Raw genomic sequence first — 19,115 nt, 5'->3', positions numbered from 1 at the left:
GAGAGGTATTGCTGGATCCTCCGGTAGTACTATGTCCAATTTTCTGAGGAACCGCCAGACTGATTTCCAGAGTGGTTGTACAAGCTTGCAATCCCACCAACAATGGAGGAGTGTTCCTCTTTCTCCACATCCTCGCCAGCATCTGCTGTCACCTGAATTTTTGATCTTAGCCATTCTGACTGGTGTGAGGTGGAATCTCAGGGTTGTTTTGATTTGCATTTCCCTGATGATTAAGGATGTTGAACATTTTTTCAGGTGCTTCTCTGCCATTCGGTATTCCTCAGGTGAGAATTCTTTGTTCAGTTCTGAGCCCCATTTTTTAATGGGGTTACTTGACTTTCTGGAGTCCACCTTCTTGAGTTCTTTATATATATTGGATATTAGTCCCTTATCTGATTTAGGATAGGTGGAGATCCTTTCCCAATCTGTTGGTGGTTTTTTTGTCTTATTGATGGTGTCTTTAGCCTTGCAGAAGCTTTGTAGTTTCATGAGGTCCCACTTGTCAATTCTCGATCTTACAGCACAAGCCATTACTGTTCTATTCAGGAATTTTTCCCCTGTGCCCATGTCTTCAAGGCTTTTCCCCACTTTCTCCTCTATAAGTTTCAGTGTCTCTGGTTTTATGTGAAGTTCCTTGATCCACTTAGACTTGACCTTAGTACAAGGAGATAGGAATGGATCGATTCGCATTCTTCTACATGTTAACAACCAGTTGTGCCAGCACCATTTGTTGAAAATGCTGTCTTTCTTCCACTGGATGTTTTTAGCTCCCTTGTCGAAGATCAAGTGACCATAGGTGTGTGGGTTCATTTCTGGGTCTTCAATTCTATTCCATTGGTCTATTTGTCTGTCACTATACCAGTACCATGCAGTTTTTATCACAATTGCTCTGTAGTAGAGCTTTAGGTCCGGCATGGTGATTCCACCAGAGGTTCTTTTATCCTTGAGAAGAGTTTTTGCTATCCTAGGTTTTTTGTTATTCCAGATGAATTTGCAGATTGCACTTTCTAATTCGTTGAAGAATTGAGTTGGAATTTTGATGGGGATTGCATTGAATCTGTAGATTGCTTTTGGCAAGATAGCCATTTTTACAATGTTGATCCTGCCAATCCATGAGCATGGGAGATCTTTCCATCTTCTGAGATCTTCTATAATTTCTTTCTTCAGAGACTTGAAGTTTTTTTTTTTTAATATTTTTATTACATATTTTCCTCAATTACGTTTCCAATGCTATCCCAAAAGTCCCCCATAGCGCCCCCCCCACTTCCCTATCCACCCATTCCCATTCTTTTGGCCCTGGCATTCCCCTATATTGGGGCATATAAAGTTTGCAAGTCCAATGGGCCTCTCTTTCCATTGATGGCTGACTAGGCCATCTTTCGATACATATGCAGCTAGAGACAAGAGCTCCGGGGTTCTAGTTAGTACATCATGTTGTTCCAACAATAGGGTTGCAGATCCCTTTAGCTCCTTGGGTACTTACTCTAGCTTCTCCATTGGGAGCCCTGTGATACATCCAATAGCTGACTGTGAACATCCACTCCTGGGTTTGCTAGGCCCCAGCATCGTCTCACAAGAGACAGCTATATTTGGGTCCTTTCAGCAAAATCTTGCTAGTGTATGCAATGGTGTCAGCGTTTAGAAGTTGATTATGGGGGCTGGTGAGATGGCTCAGTGGGTAAGAGCACCCGACTGCTCTTCCGAAGGTCAGGAGTTCAAATCCCAGCAACCACATGGTGGCTCACAACCATCCGTAACAAGATCTGACTCCCTCTTCTGGAATGTCTGTACTTACGTATAATAAATAAATAAATTAAAAAAAATTAAAAAAAAAAAAAAAAGAAGTTGATTATGGGATGGATCCCTGGGTACGGCAGTCTCTAAATGGTCCATCCTTTCATCACTGCTACGAACTTTGTCTCTGTAACTCCTTCCCTGGGTGTTTTGTTCCCCATTCTGAGAAGGTGCACAGTGTCCACACTTTGGTCTTCATTCTTCTTGAGTTTCATGCGTTTAGCAAATTGTATCTTAAATCTTGGGTATCCTAAGTTTTGGGCTAATATCCACTTATCAGTGAATACATATTATGTGAGTTCTTTTGTGATTGTGTTACTTCACTCAAGATGATGCCCTCCAGGTCCATCCATTTGGCTAGGAATTTCATAAATTCATTCTTTTTAATAGCTGAGTAGTACTCCATTGTGTAAATGTACCATAATTTCTGTATCCATTCCTCTGTTGAGGGACATCTGGGTTCTTTCCAGCTTCTGGCTATTATAAATAGGGCTGCTATGAACATAGTGGAACATGTGTCCTTTTTACCGGTTGGGACATCTTCTGGATATATGCCCAGGAGAGGTATTGCTGGATCCTCCGGTAGTACTATGTCCAATTTTCTGAGGAACCGCCAGACTGATTTCCAGAGTGGTTGTACAAGCTTGCAATCCCACCAACAATGGAGGAGTGTTCCTCTTTCTCCACATCCTCGCCAGCATCTGCTGTCACCTGAATTTTTAATCTTAGCCATTCTGACTGGTGTGAGGTGGAATCTCAGGGTTGTTTTGATTTGCATTTCCCTGATGATTAAGGATGTTGAACATTTTTTCAGGTGTTTCTCTGCCATTCGGTATTCCTCAGGCGAGAATTCTTTGTTCAGTTCTGAGCCCCATTTTTTAATGGGGTTATTTGACTTTCTGGAGTCCACCTTCTTGAGTTCTTTATATATATTGGATATTAGTCCCTTATCTGATTTAGGATAGGTGAAGATCCTTTCCCAATCTGTTGGTGGTTTTTTTGTCTTATTGATGGTGTCTTTAGCCTTGCAGAAGCTTTGTAGTTTCATGAGGTCCCACTTGTCAATTCTCGATCTTACAGCACAAGCCATTACTGTTCTATTCAGGAATTTTTCCCCTGTGCCCATATCTTCAAGGCTTTTCCCCACTTTCTCCTCTATAAGTTTCAGTGTCTCTGGTTTTATGTGAAGTTCCTTGATCCACTTAGACTTGACCTTAGTACAAGGAGATAGGAATGGATCGATTCGCATTCTTCTACATGTTAACAACCAGTTGTGCCAGCACCATTTGTTGAAAATGCTGTCTTTCTTCCACTGGATGTTTTTAGCTCCCTTGTCGAAGATCAAGTGACCATAGGTGTGTGGGTTCATTTCTGGGTCTTCAATTCTATTCCATTGGTCTATTTGTCTGTCACTATACCAGTACCATGCAGTTTTTATCACAATTGCTCTGTAGTAGAGCTTTAGGTCCGGCATGGTGATTCCACCAGAGGTTCTTTTATCCTTGAGAAGAGTTTTTGCTATCCTAGGTTTTTTGTTATTCCAGATGAATTTGCAGATTGCACTTTCTAATTCGTTGAAGAATTGAGTTGGAATTTTGATGGGGATTGCATTGAATCTGTAGATTGCTTTTGGCAAGATAGCCATTTTTACAATGTTGATCCTGCCAATCCATGAGCATGGGAGATCTTTCCATCTTCTGAGATCTTCTATAATTTCTTTCTTCAGAGACTTGAAGTTTTTATTATACAGATCTTTCACTTCCTTAGTTAGAGTCACGCCAAGATATTTTATATTATTTGTGACTATTGAGAAGGGTGTTGTTTCCCTAATTTCTTTCTCAGCCTGTTTATTCTTTGTGTAGAGAAAGGCCATTGATTTGTTTGAGTTAATTTTATATCCAGCTACTTCACCGAAGCTGTTTATCAGGCTTAGGAGTTCTCTGGTGGAATTTTTAGGGTCACTTATATATACTATCATATCATCTGCAAAGAGTGATATTTTGACTTCATCTTTTCCAATTTGTATCCCTTTGATCTCCTTTTGTTGTCGAATTGCTCTGGCTAGGACTTCAAGTACAATGTTGAATAGGTATGGAGAAAGTGGACAGCCTTGTCTAGTCCCTGATTTTAGAGGGATTGCTTCAAGCTTCTGACCATTTACTTTGATGTTGGCTACTGGTTTGCTGTAGATTGCTTTTATCATGTTTAGGTATGGGCCTTGAATTCCTGATCTTTCCAAGACTTTTATCATGAATGGGTGTTGGATCTTGTCAAATGCTTTTTCCGCATCTAACGAGATGACCATGTAGTTTTTGTCTTTGAGTTTGTTTATATACTGGATTACGTTGATGGATTTCCGTATATTGAACCATCCCTGCATCCCTGGGATGAAACCTACTTGGTCAGGATGGATGATTGTTTTGATGTGTTCTTGGATTCGGTTAGCAAGAACTTTATTGAGGATTTTTGCATCAATATTCATAAGGGATATTGGTCTGAAGTTTTCTATCTTTGTTGGGTCTTTTTGTGGTTTAGGTATCAGAGTAATTGTCGCTTCATAGAATGAGTTGGGTAGAGTACCTTCTGTTTCTATTTTGTGGAATAGTTTGTGAAGAACTGGGATTAGATCTTCTTTGAAGGTCTGATAGAACTCTGCACTAAACCCATCTGGTCCTGGGCTTTTTTTGGTTGGGAGACTATTAATGACTGCTTCTATTTCTTTGGGGGATATAGGGCTGTTTAGATCATTAACCTGATCTTGATTCAACTTTGGTACCTGGTATCTGTCTAGGAACTTCTCCATTTCATCCAGGTTCTCCAGTTTTGTTGAGTATAGCCTTTGGTAGAAGGATCTGATGGTGTTTTGGATGTCTTCAGGATCTGTTGTTATGTCTCCTTTTTCATTTCTGATTTTTTTAATTAGGATGCTTTCCCTGTGCCCTCTAGTGAGCCTGGCTAAGGGTTTATCTATCTTGTTGATTTTCTCAAAGAACCAGCTCCTTGATTGGTTGATTCTTTGAATAGTTTTTCTTGTTTCCACTTGGTTGATTTCACCCCTGAGTTTGATTATTTCCTGCCGTCTACTCCTCTTGGGTGAATTTGCTTCCTTTTGTTCTAGTGCTTTTAGGTGTGTTGTCAAGCTGCTAATGTGTGCTCTTTCTAGTTTCCTTTTGGAGGCACTCAGAGCTATGAGTTTTCCTCTTAGAAATGCTTTCATTGCGTCCCATAAGTTTGGGTATGTTGTGGCTTCATTTTCATTGAACTCTAATAAGTCCTTAATTTCTTTCTTTATTCCTTCCTTGACCAAGGTATCATTGAGAAGAGTGTTGTTCAGTTTCCACGTGAAGGTTGGCTTTCTATTATTTATTTTGTTATTGAAGATCAGCCTTAGTCCATGGTGATCTGATAGGATGCATGGGACAATTTCAATGTTTTTGTATCTGTTGAGTCCTGTTTTGTGCCCAATTACGTGGTCAATTTTGGAGAAGGTACCATGAGGTGCTGAGAAGAAGGTGTATCCTTTTGTTTTAGGGTAAAATGTTCTGTAGATATCTGCCAGATCCATTTGATCCATAACTTCTGTTAGTTTCACTGTGTCCCTGTTTAGTTTCTGTTTCCATGATCTGTCCATTGGTGAAAGTGGTGTGTTGAAGTCTCCCACTATTATTGTATGAGGTGCAATGTGTGCTTTGAGATTTACTAAAGTTTCTTTAATGAATGAGGCTGCCTTTGTATTTGGAGCATAGATATTCAGGATTGATAGTTCCTCTTGGAGGATTTTACCTTTGATGAGTATGAAGTGCCCCTCCCTGTCTTTTTTGATGACTTTGGGTTGGAAGTCAATCTTATCTGATATTAGAATGGCTACTCCAGCTTGTTTCTTCAGACCATTTGCTTGGAAAATTATTTTCCAGCCTTTCATTCTGAGGTAGTGTCTATCTTTTTCTCTGAGATGAGTTTCTTGTAAGCAGCAAAATGTTGGGTCTTGTTTGTGTAGCCAGTTTGTTAGTCTATGTCTTTTTATCGGGGAGTTGAGTCCATTGATATTAAGAGATATTAAGGAAAAGTAATTGTTGTTTCCTGTTATTTTTGTTGTTAAAGTTGGCATTCTGTTCTTGTGGCTGTCTTCTTTTAGGTTTGTTGAGGGATTACCTTCTTGTTGTTTCTAGGGCGTGGTTCCTGTCCTTGTATTGGTTTTTTTCTGTTATTATCCTTTGAAGGGCTGGATTCGTGGAGAGATAATGTGTGAATTTGGCTTTGTCGTGGAATACTTTGGTTTCTCCATCTATGTTAATTGAGAGTTTGGCTGGGTATAGTAGCTTGGGCTGGAATTTGTGTTCTTTTAGTGTCTGTATAACATCTGTCCAGGATCTTCTAGCTTTCATAGTCTCTGGTGAAAAATCTGGTGTAATTCTGATAGGCTTGCCTTTATATGTTACTTGGCCTTTTTCTCTTACTGCTTTTAGTATTCTATCTTTATTTAGTGCATTTGTTGTTCTGATTATTATGTGTCGGGAGGTATTTCTTTTCTGGTCCAGCCTATTTGGAGTTCTGTAGGCTTCTTGTATGTTCATGGGCATCTCTTTCTTTAGATTTGGGAAGTTTTCTTCTATAATTTTGTTGAAGATGTTTGCTGGTCCTTTGAGTTGAAAATCTTCATTCTCATCCACTCCTATTATCCGTAGGTTTGGTCTTCTCATTGTGTCCTGTATTTCCTGGATGTTTTGAGTTAGGATCTTTTTGCATTTTCCATTTTCCTTGATTGTTGTGCCCATGTTCTCTATGGAATCTTCTGCACCTGAGATTCTCTCTTCCATCTCTTGTATTCTGTTGCTGATGCTTGCATCTATGGTTCCAGATTTCTTTCCTAGGGTTTCTATCTCCAGTGTTGCCTCATTTTGGGTTTTCTTTATTGTGTCTACTTCCCTTTTTAGGTCTAGTATGGTTTTGTTCATTTCCATCATCTGATTGGATGTGTTTTCCTGTTTCTCTTTAAGGACTTCTACCAGTTTGGTTGTGTTTTCCTGTTTTTCTTTAAGGACTTGTAACTCTTTAGCCATGTTCTCCTGTAGTTCTTTAAAGTCCTTCTTGATGTCCTCTACCATCATCATGAGATATGCTTTTAAATCCAGGTCTAGTTTTTCAGGTGTGTTGGGGTGCCCTGGACTGGGCGAAGTGGGAGTGCTGGGTCCTGATGATGGTGAGTGGTCTTGGTTTCTGTTAGTAAGATTCTTACCTTTACCTCTCGCCATCTGGTAATCTCTGGAGTTGTTATAGTTGTCTCTGTTCAGAGGTTGTTCTTCTGGGGATTCTGAGTATCCTCTGTCAGCAGACCTGTACAGACTAAGTTCGGCGGAGTCCCGGAGCCAAGATGGCGCTCCCTGCAGGGCAGGTCACTGTTCTCCGGCTGGGAGGGTGTCGGATGTCTGCGGCCCCAAAAGGGTGCTGCCTCAGCGGTTCTGTGGCTCCCGCCTGTCCCAGAAGCTGTCTGCCTCTGTGGTCCTCACTCTGACCTGCACAGACTAAGCTCGGCGGAGTCCCGGAGCCAAGATGGCACTCTCTGCAGGGCAGGTCTCTGTCCTCCGGCTGGGAGGGTGCCGGAAGTCTGCGGCCCCAAAAGGGTGCTGCCTCAGCGGCTCTGTGGCTCCTGCCTGTCCCAGAAGCCGTCTGCCCCCGTGGTCCCCACTCTGACCTGTAGAGACTAAGCTCGGAGGAGTCCCGGAGCCAAGATGGCGCTCCCTGCAGGGCAGGTCACTGTCCTCCGACTGGGAGGGTGCCGGATGTCTGCGGCCCCAAAAGGGTGCTGCCTCAGCGGCTCTGTGGCTCCTGCCTGTCCCAGAAGCTGTCTGCCTCTGTGGTCCTCACTCTAACCTGTAGACTAAGTTCGGCGGAGTCCCGGAGCCAAGATGGCGCTCTCTGCAGGGCAGGTCTCTGTCCTCCGGCTGGGAGGGTGCCGGAAGTCTGCGGCCCCAAAAGGGTGCTGCCTCAGCGGCTCTGTGGCTCCTGCCTGTCCCAGAAGCCGTCTGCCCCCGTGGTCCCCACTCTGACCTGTAGAGACTAAGCTCGGAGGAGTCCCGGAGCCAAGATGGCGCTCCCTGCAGGGCAGGTCACTGTCCTCTGACTGGGAGGGTGCCGGATGTCTCTGAAGTTTTTATTATACAGATCTTTCACTTCCTTAGTTAGAGTCACGCCAAGATATTTTATATTATTTGTGACTATTGAGAAGGGTGTTGTTTCCCTAATTTCTTTCTCAGCCTGTTTATTCTTTGTGTAGAGAAAGGCCATTGATTTGTTTGAGTTAATTTTATATCCAGCTACTAGACAAGGCTGTCCACTTTCTCCATACCTATTCAACATTGTACTTGAAGTCCTAGCCAGAGCAATTCGACAACAAAAGGAGATCAAAGGGATACAAATTGGAAAAGATGAAGTCAAAATATCACTTTTTGCAGATGATATGATAGTATATATAAGTGACCCTAAAAATTCCACCAGAGAACTCCTAAGCCTGATAAACAGCTTCGGTGAAGTAGCAGATTTGTTTCTTAACATCCCAAGACCGTCACTATCACCTCCTTGTTGATGTCTTCCTTCACTGTACCGAAAAATCATGTTTTTTGCCCTATCTTGACTCTCCACTTTCCTGCTCGCTCTCTCTCCATGGAATTCTTATTTTTCCCATTTTACTGTTTTGTTTTATGAGTGTGGGGGTTCACACCAGGACTTTATGCATGCCAGGCAAGTCTATTCTCTGTGCTCTGTCATAACTTTCATAAAATTAAGCAGTATTATGTTTAATGCTGTAAGCCTAGCACATATAACCGTGCTCCGTGTGCAATCAACCCTTGATACATTTTTATTTGAATAAATTAATTACTGAATGAGTTCGATCCTAAGCTCCCCTCCATCTGCATGTGCAGGTCACAGTCTCCCTAATGCTTTCACAGTGTGAGTTCCCTTTCACATACATTCCCAGGGCTTCCCCCATTGCTCTCTGTCCCAGGCTGAGCAGTCCATGTCAGAGGCAAGCTAGAATCTTACCAGCAGGATGAGAAAGAGGAAGCCAAGCAGGCCTGGACAAGCAAAGAAGGGGGAAACCAAAAGAGGTCAGAGGTCACCTCCAATGAGACCAGCAGGTATCAATGCCAGTCAAAACAGGGCACTGAGTTCTCCTATGCATCCCAACGGGAGATGGGCAAGGCAGTAAGCAACCCAGATTCCAGTCAAATGCTCAGAAACCTGTGACTCCCTTCCAGGAAATCTGTCAAATTGGACAGGAGCCTTGCCTGGAGATCCCAGCAAATTCAGCCCCAAGGGAAGAAAATGAAGCCCTGCTAAGAACGCCTCAGTCCTGAGACCGTCAGTTCTAAAAGACATAAAACCTGAGAGCTTCTGAGGTGATCCATGTTGGGATGGGAAGGGCATGGGGCCAGCAAGGAGAAACCCCTCTGCTGGGACCCCACTGCTTTCTGGATATTAAGCAGCCTTGGGCTGAGCACAGGAAGGAGGAAGGAGGTCCTGGAAACACCCTGGTGGCTTCCATATCCTCGTCACAGAGGCAGCAGCACGGAGATGGCACCTCTGTCATCAAGATCCCCTGATTTGGACAGCTTGTCAGTTCACTTTGCTTTCCTGTTCCTGGTGCCCTATTCTGTCTGAGGAGGATTCTAAATTCGCCGTTTTAAATAGTGTTGCCTTAATGAAAGCTTACCCAGGGTCCAGAGGACTTAACTGCACCCCTAGAGTCGGAACTAACGGAACTAGGAACTAACGTTGCCTTCAGAGCTCAAGCCAGCGCGGATTAATTAATTCTGCCTTTAAAGGGGAGAAAGAGAAGCCCTGGTCTTTTGAGAGCCACTATAAACTACTTCTTTATTATTTTTTTTGTCAGTTTTATCAACCTTCTTTAAGAGCTGGGCTCAGCTTTACTTTTTTTTTCTCCCTGTGCCCTTTTCAGTAAAAAGGAACTTTTAGTAACAGGCCCCTTGCCTATTAAGAACCCAGGCTTCTGAATAGAGAGTTTCTGAGAAACTCCGGGAACCTGACAGATAGTACCCAGCATCCTCTTGGGTTGGCACTCGGTAGTTTGGACTAGATGCGGTGTCCGTATTGTTAGGGCCACAGATGCTTGAAAAGTAAGTAACAAAAGCTAGAAGAGAAAACCTCTTCCAAGACAGCCACTCTCCTGGAAGTTCCTGCTTCATTTAAGTTCTCTTGAACTGGTGGCAATAGTCACATTCACAGTTGTAACAGGGTGTCCCACTCCAAGGAGCTTGACCCAGGTCTCCAAAGTGCTCTAGACATCTAGTTATTCTGATATGAATTTTTGCCTGTGCCATCCTCCTCCTCTTCCTGGGGACAATCTATTGTTATCTCTCTTTTCTAAGCAAGAAGACCTAGTCAGTCCTTTCCTTAAGTCACCAAAACATGGTGGCCCTTCTTATAATCCATGCACTCAGGAGGCAGAGGCAGGAAGATCTCCGGTTCCAGGCCAGCCTTAGCTATATGGCAAGACCTGGCTCAGGGTGGAGCACCTTGGAGGCCCTTGGTTTCATCTCTGTCCTCACTTTGCTAGCACTGTAAGTCCCAAGTCTGATGACATCCATGATGCTACTCCAATCCTTTCCACCACACGCAGGTTGACCCCAGGGTACCTGATTCTTGCCACTTTGAAGCAAGCGGCATGACGGCCCCTAGCTTTGGTCCATGTCCAGCAGCCAGGATCGCACTGTGTTCTCCAAGCACTTTCCCCATCACTACCTTCTTGTCTGGCCTGGGGAGCAGGGGATCTTAGTAGTAGATGCTTATCACCCACTCTCTCTGGGTCGCTTCCAAGCTGCTGCATCTCCCGGGGTGATGTCTGCAGGAATTTCCTTTCCTGAATGATGTTTCCTTTCTTCTTTATCCCAGGATAGACACCTTCTCCTTCTTTTCTTCATTTTCTTTCAAGCAAGCTGGAGCCAATTCCCAGGCACGGTATCTCTGTTGTAACTCTTGCATGGCTTTTCAAGGTGGATTTTATGGTATTTGCAGTGGAGAAAGCTTGAAGCTGTTTTCTCTCCCATCCCCCAAAGAGCCAGCTTGACAAAGTAATTCCCAACCACCCAGGCTCCTCCCAGCAGGAAGAACATCACAGGTTCAGCTATAACACAATAGAAACAGCAGCTTGTTTTCTAGACAGTAGCCTTGTAGCTGAGTGATAATAGTGTTTCTTGCATGGAATTGATTGGGATTGTGTGCTGGGTTCCTAATGCCTAGGCCAAGCTGCCATTAAAGAACACCTGCTGCTTTTCTGTCTTCTTACCTAATTATTTCAGAGCTCCTTAAGGCAAAGTGAGTGGAAGCCACACAGACTTCCACCAGGAGATGAAGAAATGAAGAAAGAAGGCATTTCAGTATACAAAGCTAGAGGCAGAACTGAGCTAATGACTTTCTGTGGTAGACCAGAGCAATCCCCATAGTCTCTGCAGTCTGCTTGCTTTGATCACTTGTACCAGACAGGCCAGTTTTCCTATCTCTGGTTAAAACTCCTGAAAGCATTCTATGAACCCACCACAGAACAAGTGACAAGACCAGGTCCCTGTCTTCAAGGCTCACCTGCTAAGGACCATGTGCTAAATAGAACCCAGCTTATCAAATTGCAAAGACTGGAATAGACTTAGTGAGCTATCATGAAGCAGGGCAAGGGAAAGTTCCAGGATAGAGCTGCTGAAGCTGAAGGCTCTTGATTCTCCCTTGAGAGCTCATTGGAGGTAACTGTCTTCCTCATTGTGTCACAAATCCCAACAGTCATCCCTCATCACTAAAGGCAAACCAACCACTGTCATCTGAAAGAATCCAAAATAAATAAACCAAACCATGGACCAAAAATTGAACATTAGTGTCAGTGTTTCCATGGCTAATATCCATCTCATTAGCACCCTGAGGAGGTTATAGGATAAAGGCATTGCTTATACCTAGATTTTTTTTTCCAAGACAAGCTCTCATGTAGCCCAGGCTGGACTTGAACTCACCGTGTAGCTGAAGATTGCTTTGAACTTCTGAATGCCTTGCCTGTGCCTCTCAAGTGCTGTGAAGACAGGAATACACCACCACACTCAGTTTAGGCAGCACTAGGGCATCTAACCCAGGACTTCAAGCCCAGTAGGCAAGCACTCTACCAACTGAGCGACAGCCCCATATCAGGGCTTTAAATTACTAAACATTTAATGAGATCCTGATGACCTTCCTAAAGTAATTCTCAGCGGAGTCAGCTCGTTGTGTAGGCACAAAGATGGCTTCCTGTAAATGTGGGGCTATTCAGGCAGCATCTTAGGGTTCCTACTGCTGTAATAAAGCGTTGTGACCTGTAGCAGGAACTATTTAAAAAAAAGAAAGAAAGAACTGGCACGTCCTGCACTTAGCCGGCAACCTCTCTGCCCCAGCAGCCTGACCCGCCATGCACTGGTGGGCAATGGCCGACCTCTTTTATCTTCTGGAGACTCTGACTCAGAGCTCCACAGTCTCTTCATCCAGCTCGCTAAGTTCCCACTGGTGGGTCATTACCACTCCAGCCCCAGGCTTCAAATCCCCCACAGCCTTTGTGGTGCACATCGGGCAAACCCACGCTTTGCTGCCGTACCTTTCTCTCTTGAACCCAGACAAGCTTGCCACGTGAAGGCAAACACAACACAAACTTAGTTCAGAAATGACAATAACTCAATCGCTGGGCGCAACAACTAAAATCCTAATCTTGTAAGCCTTGTTAAATCTAAATCCTCCAGTGGAGAATCCTAACAGATCCACCATTGAAACGGAGACACTTGTAATTACATCTTATCCTCACGCTATCCCTGTCTAAAAGGACCTAACTCCCTCCTGCTTCTTCTCCTCCTCTGTCCAACCCGGAAGTCCCTCCTACTTGCCCAGTGATTGGCTCCTTTATTCGTTAGGGGATTGGTTCACAAGAACCGCACCAGGCCCATCCACAACAGTGACCAAAGGCAACTTGAGAAGGAAAATGTTCGGTTCCCTACTACTGCTGCACCAAAAGCTGTCAGGACGAGATCTCAAGACTAAGACCAGGAGACAGACTGAAGCAGAAGCTGTGGGGGTGCTGCTTACTGGTTCGCACCTCGTGGCTGGTTCTGCCTACTTTTACAGCACCCAGAACCACCAGCCCAGGCTTGGCTCTGCCCATATTGAGCTGGGACCTCCTTCATCAATCATCAATCAAGAAAATGCACCACAGACCAATCTGATAGAGGCATTTTCTCCGTTGAGTTTCTTTCTTCCAAAATGACACTGGCATACGTCAGGTTGACATAAAGCTCGCTAGTACAGGTAGACCCTGAGATTTGATTGATATAGGACAAACAAAACGTGAGTCCAGAGTTTCTAGAGGAGAGAGTATAGGAAGGTTCCCATGGAAGTTCTGTTTGGGACCCTGTGGGCAAGGCCACTACCCGGAATGCTTTGCAGACATAAAACTGTGTATATGGCATGCAGCATGGCTTTCAGAAGGAGGTAGGGGGATGATACCTCTGTAATTCTTGTTGGCTCCTTAGATGATCCACTTTCCTCTTGGGTAGAACTGAAGGAAAACTGTCAAGTGAATATAGGAGGCAGACTTAGGGCACAGTCAAGAGGCCTTGAGTGCAGGCTGAAGCAAAAAGAAGAACGAAAGAAAAGGAGCGCGATATAAGGCAGCACAGGGGAAGAGGGAAAGCAGTAAGCCAACTTCAGCTAAAGCTCAAGAAGTGGAGGCTCGTGCGGGAGGTTTGGAAGCTGCTCTGTTTCTCTTGGTTCTGAACCAGACATCTGAAAGACAAGCAATGGAGCAGACGTCTGCCAACAGGACTCGAGGGACTAGAGTTGCTTAAAGCACAAGTCCCCACCCCCCACCCCCTTTGATGTCATTAGACCAGAGGCAGTGCCACATGACCCCAGGAGGTCCCTCCCACTTCCAGGTGAACATGTCCCTTCTAGACCAGCTTTCTGATCTCCGCTTGTGCTTTATATAGGTCATCAGGCCAATCTGATCCTGCTCTGCCAACAGACAGCCACAGCTTCCAGAAAGTTGCTTGGCCAGAGGCCTCTGTCCCCTTCATCCCAACTTGTGTCTCAGGAAAATATCCGAAGTTGATGTTCTCTCGACAAGAGTATTCCAGAAACAGCTTCCCCACCTTCCTCCCATGCCCACCAGCTGGGGTGGGATCATTTTCTTACCTGTAACAGGAAGGAGAGAAGACCTCCATCACTCCAAGGCTAGCATCTTCTACTACTTATCATAATGCCATTAGAAAGCTTTACATAGGAATCCCACTACCAAGCCATGCTGCAGAGAACCCCAAGAGCATATGGGGCTACATTCCAGCCTCCTTCCAAAATACCCCAAGGGACCCAAAGAACCTCTGATGCCCTTACCATTCTCATGTGTGGCCCAGTGTTGAATGCATGGCTTGTGTTGATTTTCTTTCCAAGGCTGCAGTTCTGTATGTTCATACTACCATGTACAATCTACCAGGAAATCCTATAAAGTCAACCCTAACACAAATCTAGAAGTTTCTGCTTTGCACTATGACCATCTTTCTCTGAGGTGTTAACTTGCCTCTCCTGAAGTCCTTTCAGAGAATACCTTTTGCCACTCAATCTGCAGGTGGGTTTGAAGCCCACATCAGTTTTGCCTCACCAGATAGCAAACACTGCTGTGGATCCCTGTTTGAGTTCAGTTGCTGTTGCCAATAACAGAACACCTGACCCTGGGTAGGTTATTAAGAAGAGAGTTGTTCTTGACTCATGTTCCCAAAATGTGGAAAGTTCAAGAGATGGTAGCCATAACTGACGGGGAATTTGAGTTACTTCAAGTCATAGGGAAGTGGGAGAAGCAGGCATGGAAGAGACAAAACATGAACACAGCATTGCTTTCCAACAATGTTAGTTAGTTAGTTAGTTAGTTAGTTAGTTAGTGAGGTCCCTCTCACTGTAACTAACAGACTCCCATCTACGAGGACTGCCCTAGGACCCAAATGTCTTGTAGGTAATCCAAGCTCCCAGCACTGCAATGCCTTGAGTAATTTCCTAACACATGTATTCCAGGGGATGCAGTTACCTACATCTCCCCTCGTTTATTAACAGTAGGAACAGAACCACTGGTGTGATCCAGCTGTTTGTCTCTGCCACTTCTCTCTTCCCTGATCTCCCCACAGTCCCCAGTCAGTGTGCTCAGGCACACCCTACTTCCTCCAGATCACTCCTTAGCGCTCACCTCTGCTAACTCTTTCTTCTGCTTACCCTGTAAAACCATAGCCTGTTCCTCATGCCCCACCCAGCCTTTTATTTCACTGTGAACTTTGCAATTTGCTTGTTTATTGTTTGCCATGTGGAATCTCTCTCCTTCCATTTGAATGAAAGCTCCCTAAAAGTAGTGGTCTTTGGGGAATCACTGATTGATCCCAAATGCCCAGAGCACAGTAGATGTTTATAAACACTAATAGAAACATTAAAATGAACAGGTAGGTATAATGAGAACAGAGCTTCAAGTCTCGTCTCTCCTGGGGCTCATGGAGTCCCACCTACATCCTGTCATCCCTCATGTCCAATTCAGAGCAGGATATTGGTACAGCTTAGACTCCTCTGCTTCTCTTCCTGCATTCCTCTCTCTGGAAGGGAACTTCTGGGTTGCATGTATATGTCAATAAGCTGCCTGAGTGCCCCATTTCTGTTACCAAAGCAAAACATGTCACTTTTTCATAAGTTCTTGGTTCTCTTTGTCGTAAACAGAATGAAGACTGGAGGCATCTGACGCTCCGGTGGAGAAATGTCAGTGCAGTGCAGCTCCCAGCATGCACTAATGGACACACGCCCTGTAATTCTTTTTATTGCAATAAGAAGTGGCTAATGGTGAACACCATTAGGATAACACAGGCTTACAACCACATGTGGGTTAATGTTCACAACAAGAAGGGTAATTAGATTCCCCACAAACATTTACACTTGCTGTCTAACGTTCATTGTTTATTATATTTTGTCTTATTTGGGGGCGCATGGTAAACTATTTGCAGTTAGCAAGTTGCTTGGCTCTTACAACTGCTGTATTTCATACTCAAGGAGTCAAAGCAACACTTTGGATCAAAGTGAAACACTTTAATTAAATAACCATGAAATTTTCCCCAAGGGAATAATTACACCCAAAAGAATGGTTCACAGATTTTCTTGTTGTTCTTCTCAGTTCTTGACATCAGCCCAGTTTGGTCACTATCCTAGTGGAATCTATTTATCCAGAGCTCAGTGGCATATGTCTCCTCAGGTATGCTTGTGTGGGGATTGCCAAGGCAGTCCTCAAATTACCTTGGAAGCTTCCTCTAAATGAAGAACTCCCTCAAGACCCCTAAGCCAGTATGCAAATGGTAGAGCCCTGAGTCTGGATTCAAGAAAAGCTTCCCCAACCTCCCACTTCCCTCTCCCCGCCATGCTTGGAGCTTCTGGTAGAAGTCACTACCCAGAAACAAATACACCACTGAACTCTTTCAGGAGAGCCTGGGCAAGAATCTCACACCTGGTGGTGTTCACTCCGGAGCAGGCACTGGCTTCTGTAACAAGAGGAGAGCTGAGCATTGCTGAGTATGAGTCAGCATTCAGTGTAACATTGTAAAAATGCCTCAGATAAATAATTGAAGGCAGGAAGGTTTAAACAGCTAACAGTTTCAGAAGGTTCCATGGTTACTTGCTGTGATAGTTTGTATAATCTCAGCCCTGGGAGTAGCCCTATTAGAGGGTTGTGGCCCTGTTGGAGTAGGTGTGACTTATTGGAGTAAGTGTGTCACTGTGGGTGTGGGCTTTGTCCTTGCTTCCTGGAAGTCAGTCTTCCACTAGCAGCCTCCAGATGAAGATGTAGAACTCTCAGCTCCTCCTGCACCTTGCCTGCCTGGATGCTGCCACGCTCCCACCTTGATGATAATGGACCAAACCTCTGAACCTGCAAGCCAGCCCCAAATATATGTTGTCCTTTATAAGACTTGCCTTGGTCATGGTGTCTGTTCACAGCAGTAAAACCCTAACTAAGACACTTTTACCATTGTTTTAGAACTGTGATGAGACAGAAAGAACATCAGGGTAGAAACAGGAGGTAGAATTAAGCTGCTTACCCCACAGTGGCCAGGAAACAACAAGAGAGACAAGAAGGGGCAGTCCCAATATCCACTTCCAGGGTGCAGTCCCAGGAACTGATTTTATTTAACCTTCCAAAGGCTCCATCACCTCGGAGTTAGCACCACAGGCTGGGACCATGCCTTCAACATGAGACCTTAGAGGAGGTATATAAGAGCCAGCCTACAATACTGATGTGTCCTGGGCACTTCATATAGGCACTTCAGAGCAAGGCTCCAATGTGGCCTGTGACTTTGAACACTTGGTCTCCAGCTGGCAGTGCTGTTTCAGGAGGTTGCAGAACCTTTGGGAGGTGGATCAGGCCTTAGTGGTTGTAGCCCAGGTCTGCTTCTGGTTGACCCCTTTGCTTCCTTATTGATGATGTAATGTCAGTATCTATCTCATGCTCCTACAGCTTCCAGCCACCAGACCTTAACGGGCCATGACCCCAAACTAGTCTTTTCTCTTTGAAGTTGCTTCTTGCCAGGCATTTGGTCACTGAGGACAACAACAAAACAAAAATGTCCTATAAAATTAGCCCATCCAGGACCTTGTTAATTCTATTCTCCACTTTATCCACAGGATTTGGCATGGTACAAGATGATAAAGTTCACTTGAATAAATGAACCTACTTTACCATGATCACTTTATATACAGTCCTCATTTAACTTACTCTTTATAAAATTAAACGAAGTAGGTGATATCTCCCCATTAGACACAGTCATATAGACTATGGCATAGACATATAGACATAGGCATAGTCTGAGAGGTTAAGGAAGTACTAGACTAGCCTGGAAGTGACTAACAAGAAGCTTGAACTCAAGTTTGTTGAGCTTATAGTCCTTGTGAGGAGCACAGTCCGTGTGAGTCATGTAGTCAAGCTGATGCTGTTTGTTTGAGACTATGGTAGTTCCCACCCTCCACAGGCCCATCCTGTTGTGGTTGGTAATTGAAGACCTCCTCCCTATACTTACTTCCTCAAGAACCCACCCTGACTCAGTATCCGTCAGAAGGTGGATTCCAGAATATACTGCCCTGTCTGCCTTAGGGTTCTGCTGTTACCAGGATAATCCCCCTCTCCAAATAGTAAAAGGATCTTCACTCATCTGTTTTCTTCCAAGTCCCCTCCTCCTCCAAGAGAAGAGTACCTGTAAGAAGTTCCTGGAACTTCTGTATATTTAGATGAAGCCCTTCTAACCCAACTGTTAACTCTCCTCCCAGGCTCTCCAGCTCTGGTATACACATTGTTCTCCCCTAGAGAGACTCAACTTACATTCTGGACTACCTTGGTTTTCCCTTGGCTCATCACACTTCATTTCTGAAGAGTCTTCCGGCTTTAAGAATTGCCCTATCCTCCAGACACTCTCTCCTTTCTGGCCTGGTATGATTCAGTAGATGCTCTATCAGCACCCAATAGCAAGTGAGCCTTCAACATTTGAGCTGGGGAATATCCAAGATACAAGTTATGAAAGGTAAATGATGTTGCACAATATTTGATCACACTGTGAACCCCAAGATTGTGTTATTTATTGAAGAAAACCATTTATAGTTGTGGTGTGGCTCAGTCTTAGCACATACCTTTAATCCCTCTGGTTGGAATACAGACATGCCCTTACCATGTACCTTTAATCCAAAATAATGAGAGTTAAGTTATTTTGTAGAAGGAAGCAACCATATTTGAAAGTGATGTCTAATTGAGTGGAAGACAGCACGAATAATCAGAGAAAGATCTGACAGAATAGGATATGCCCAACTCTCATGAGAAGAGAGAGGAACAGAGGCTAAGAGAGACCAGCATAAAGAAAAAGAGAGAGGAGGTAGTTTTACTGAGACAGCTGTTCATAGACAGGTTGCAAAGAGAGAACAAGATAGACACAGGTGAAGACAGAATTAGCCAGAGAATGAGAAGGAACCAGAAGATTAAAACAGATTGCCAGGGTTAGTTGGAGGCCAAGCAGAGCAAAAGTGAGAGGTTAAGAGAGAAACCAAATTCAATCAGTCAGCTTGGAGAAGAGTTAGAGCCAGAACAGCTAGCTGAGTTGAACCAGCCAGCCAGAGTTCAGAAAGAACTAGAAAGGGAGAGATCATTCAGCATTTTAAGTCCCAAAGTCTGAAAATATTCTAGGCCTAAATTAGATTCTATAGAGACTAGAAGTTTCCCGAACTAGGCCTAGGTTAGCAGACTGAAGCAGTAA

Source organism: Mus caroli, unplaced genomic scaffold, assembly GCF_978045245.1.
Source record: "Mus caroli unplaced genomic scaffold, Mus_caroli_1 scaffold_3, whole genome shotgun sequence".
NCBI lineage: Eukaryota > Metazoa > Chordata > Mammalia > Rodentia > Muridae > Mus > Mus caroli.
Note: the sequence above shows the minus strand (reverse complement) of the source record.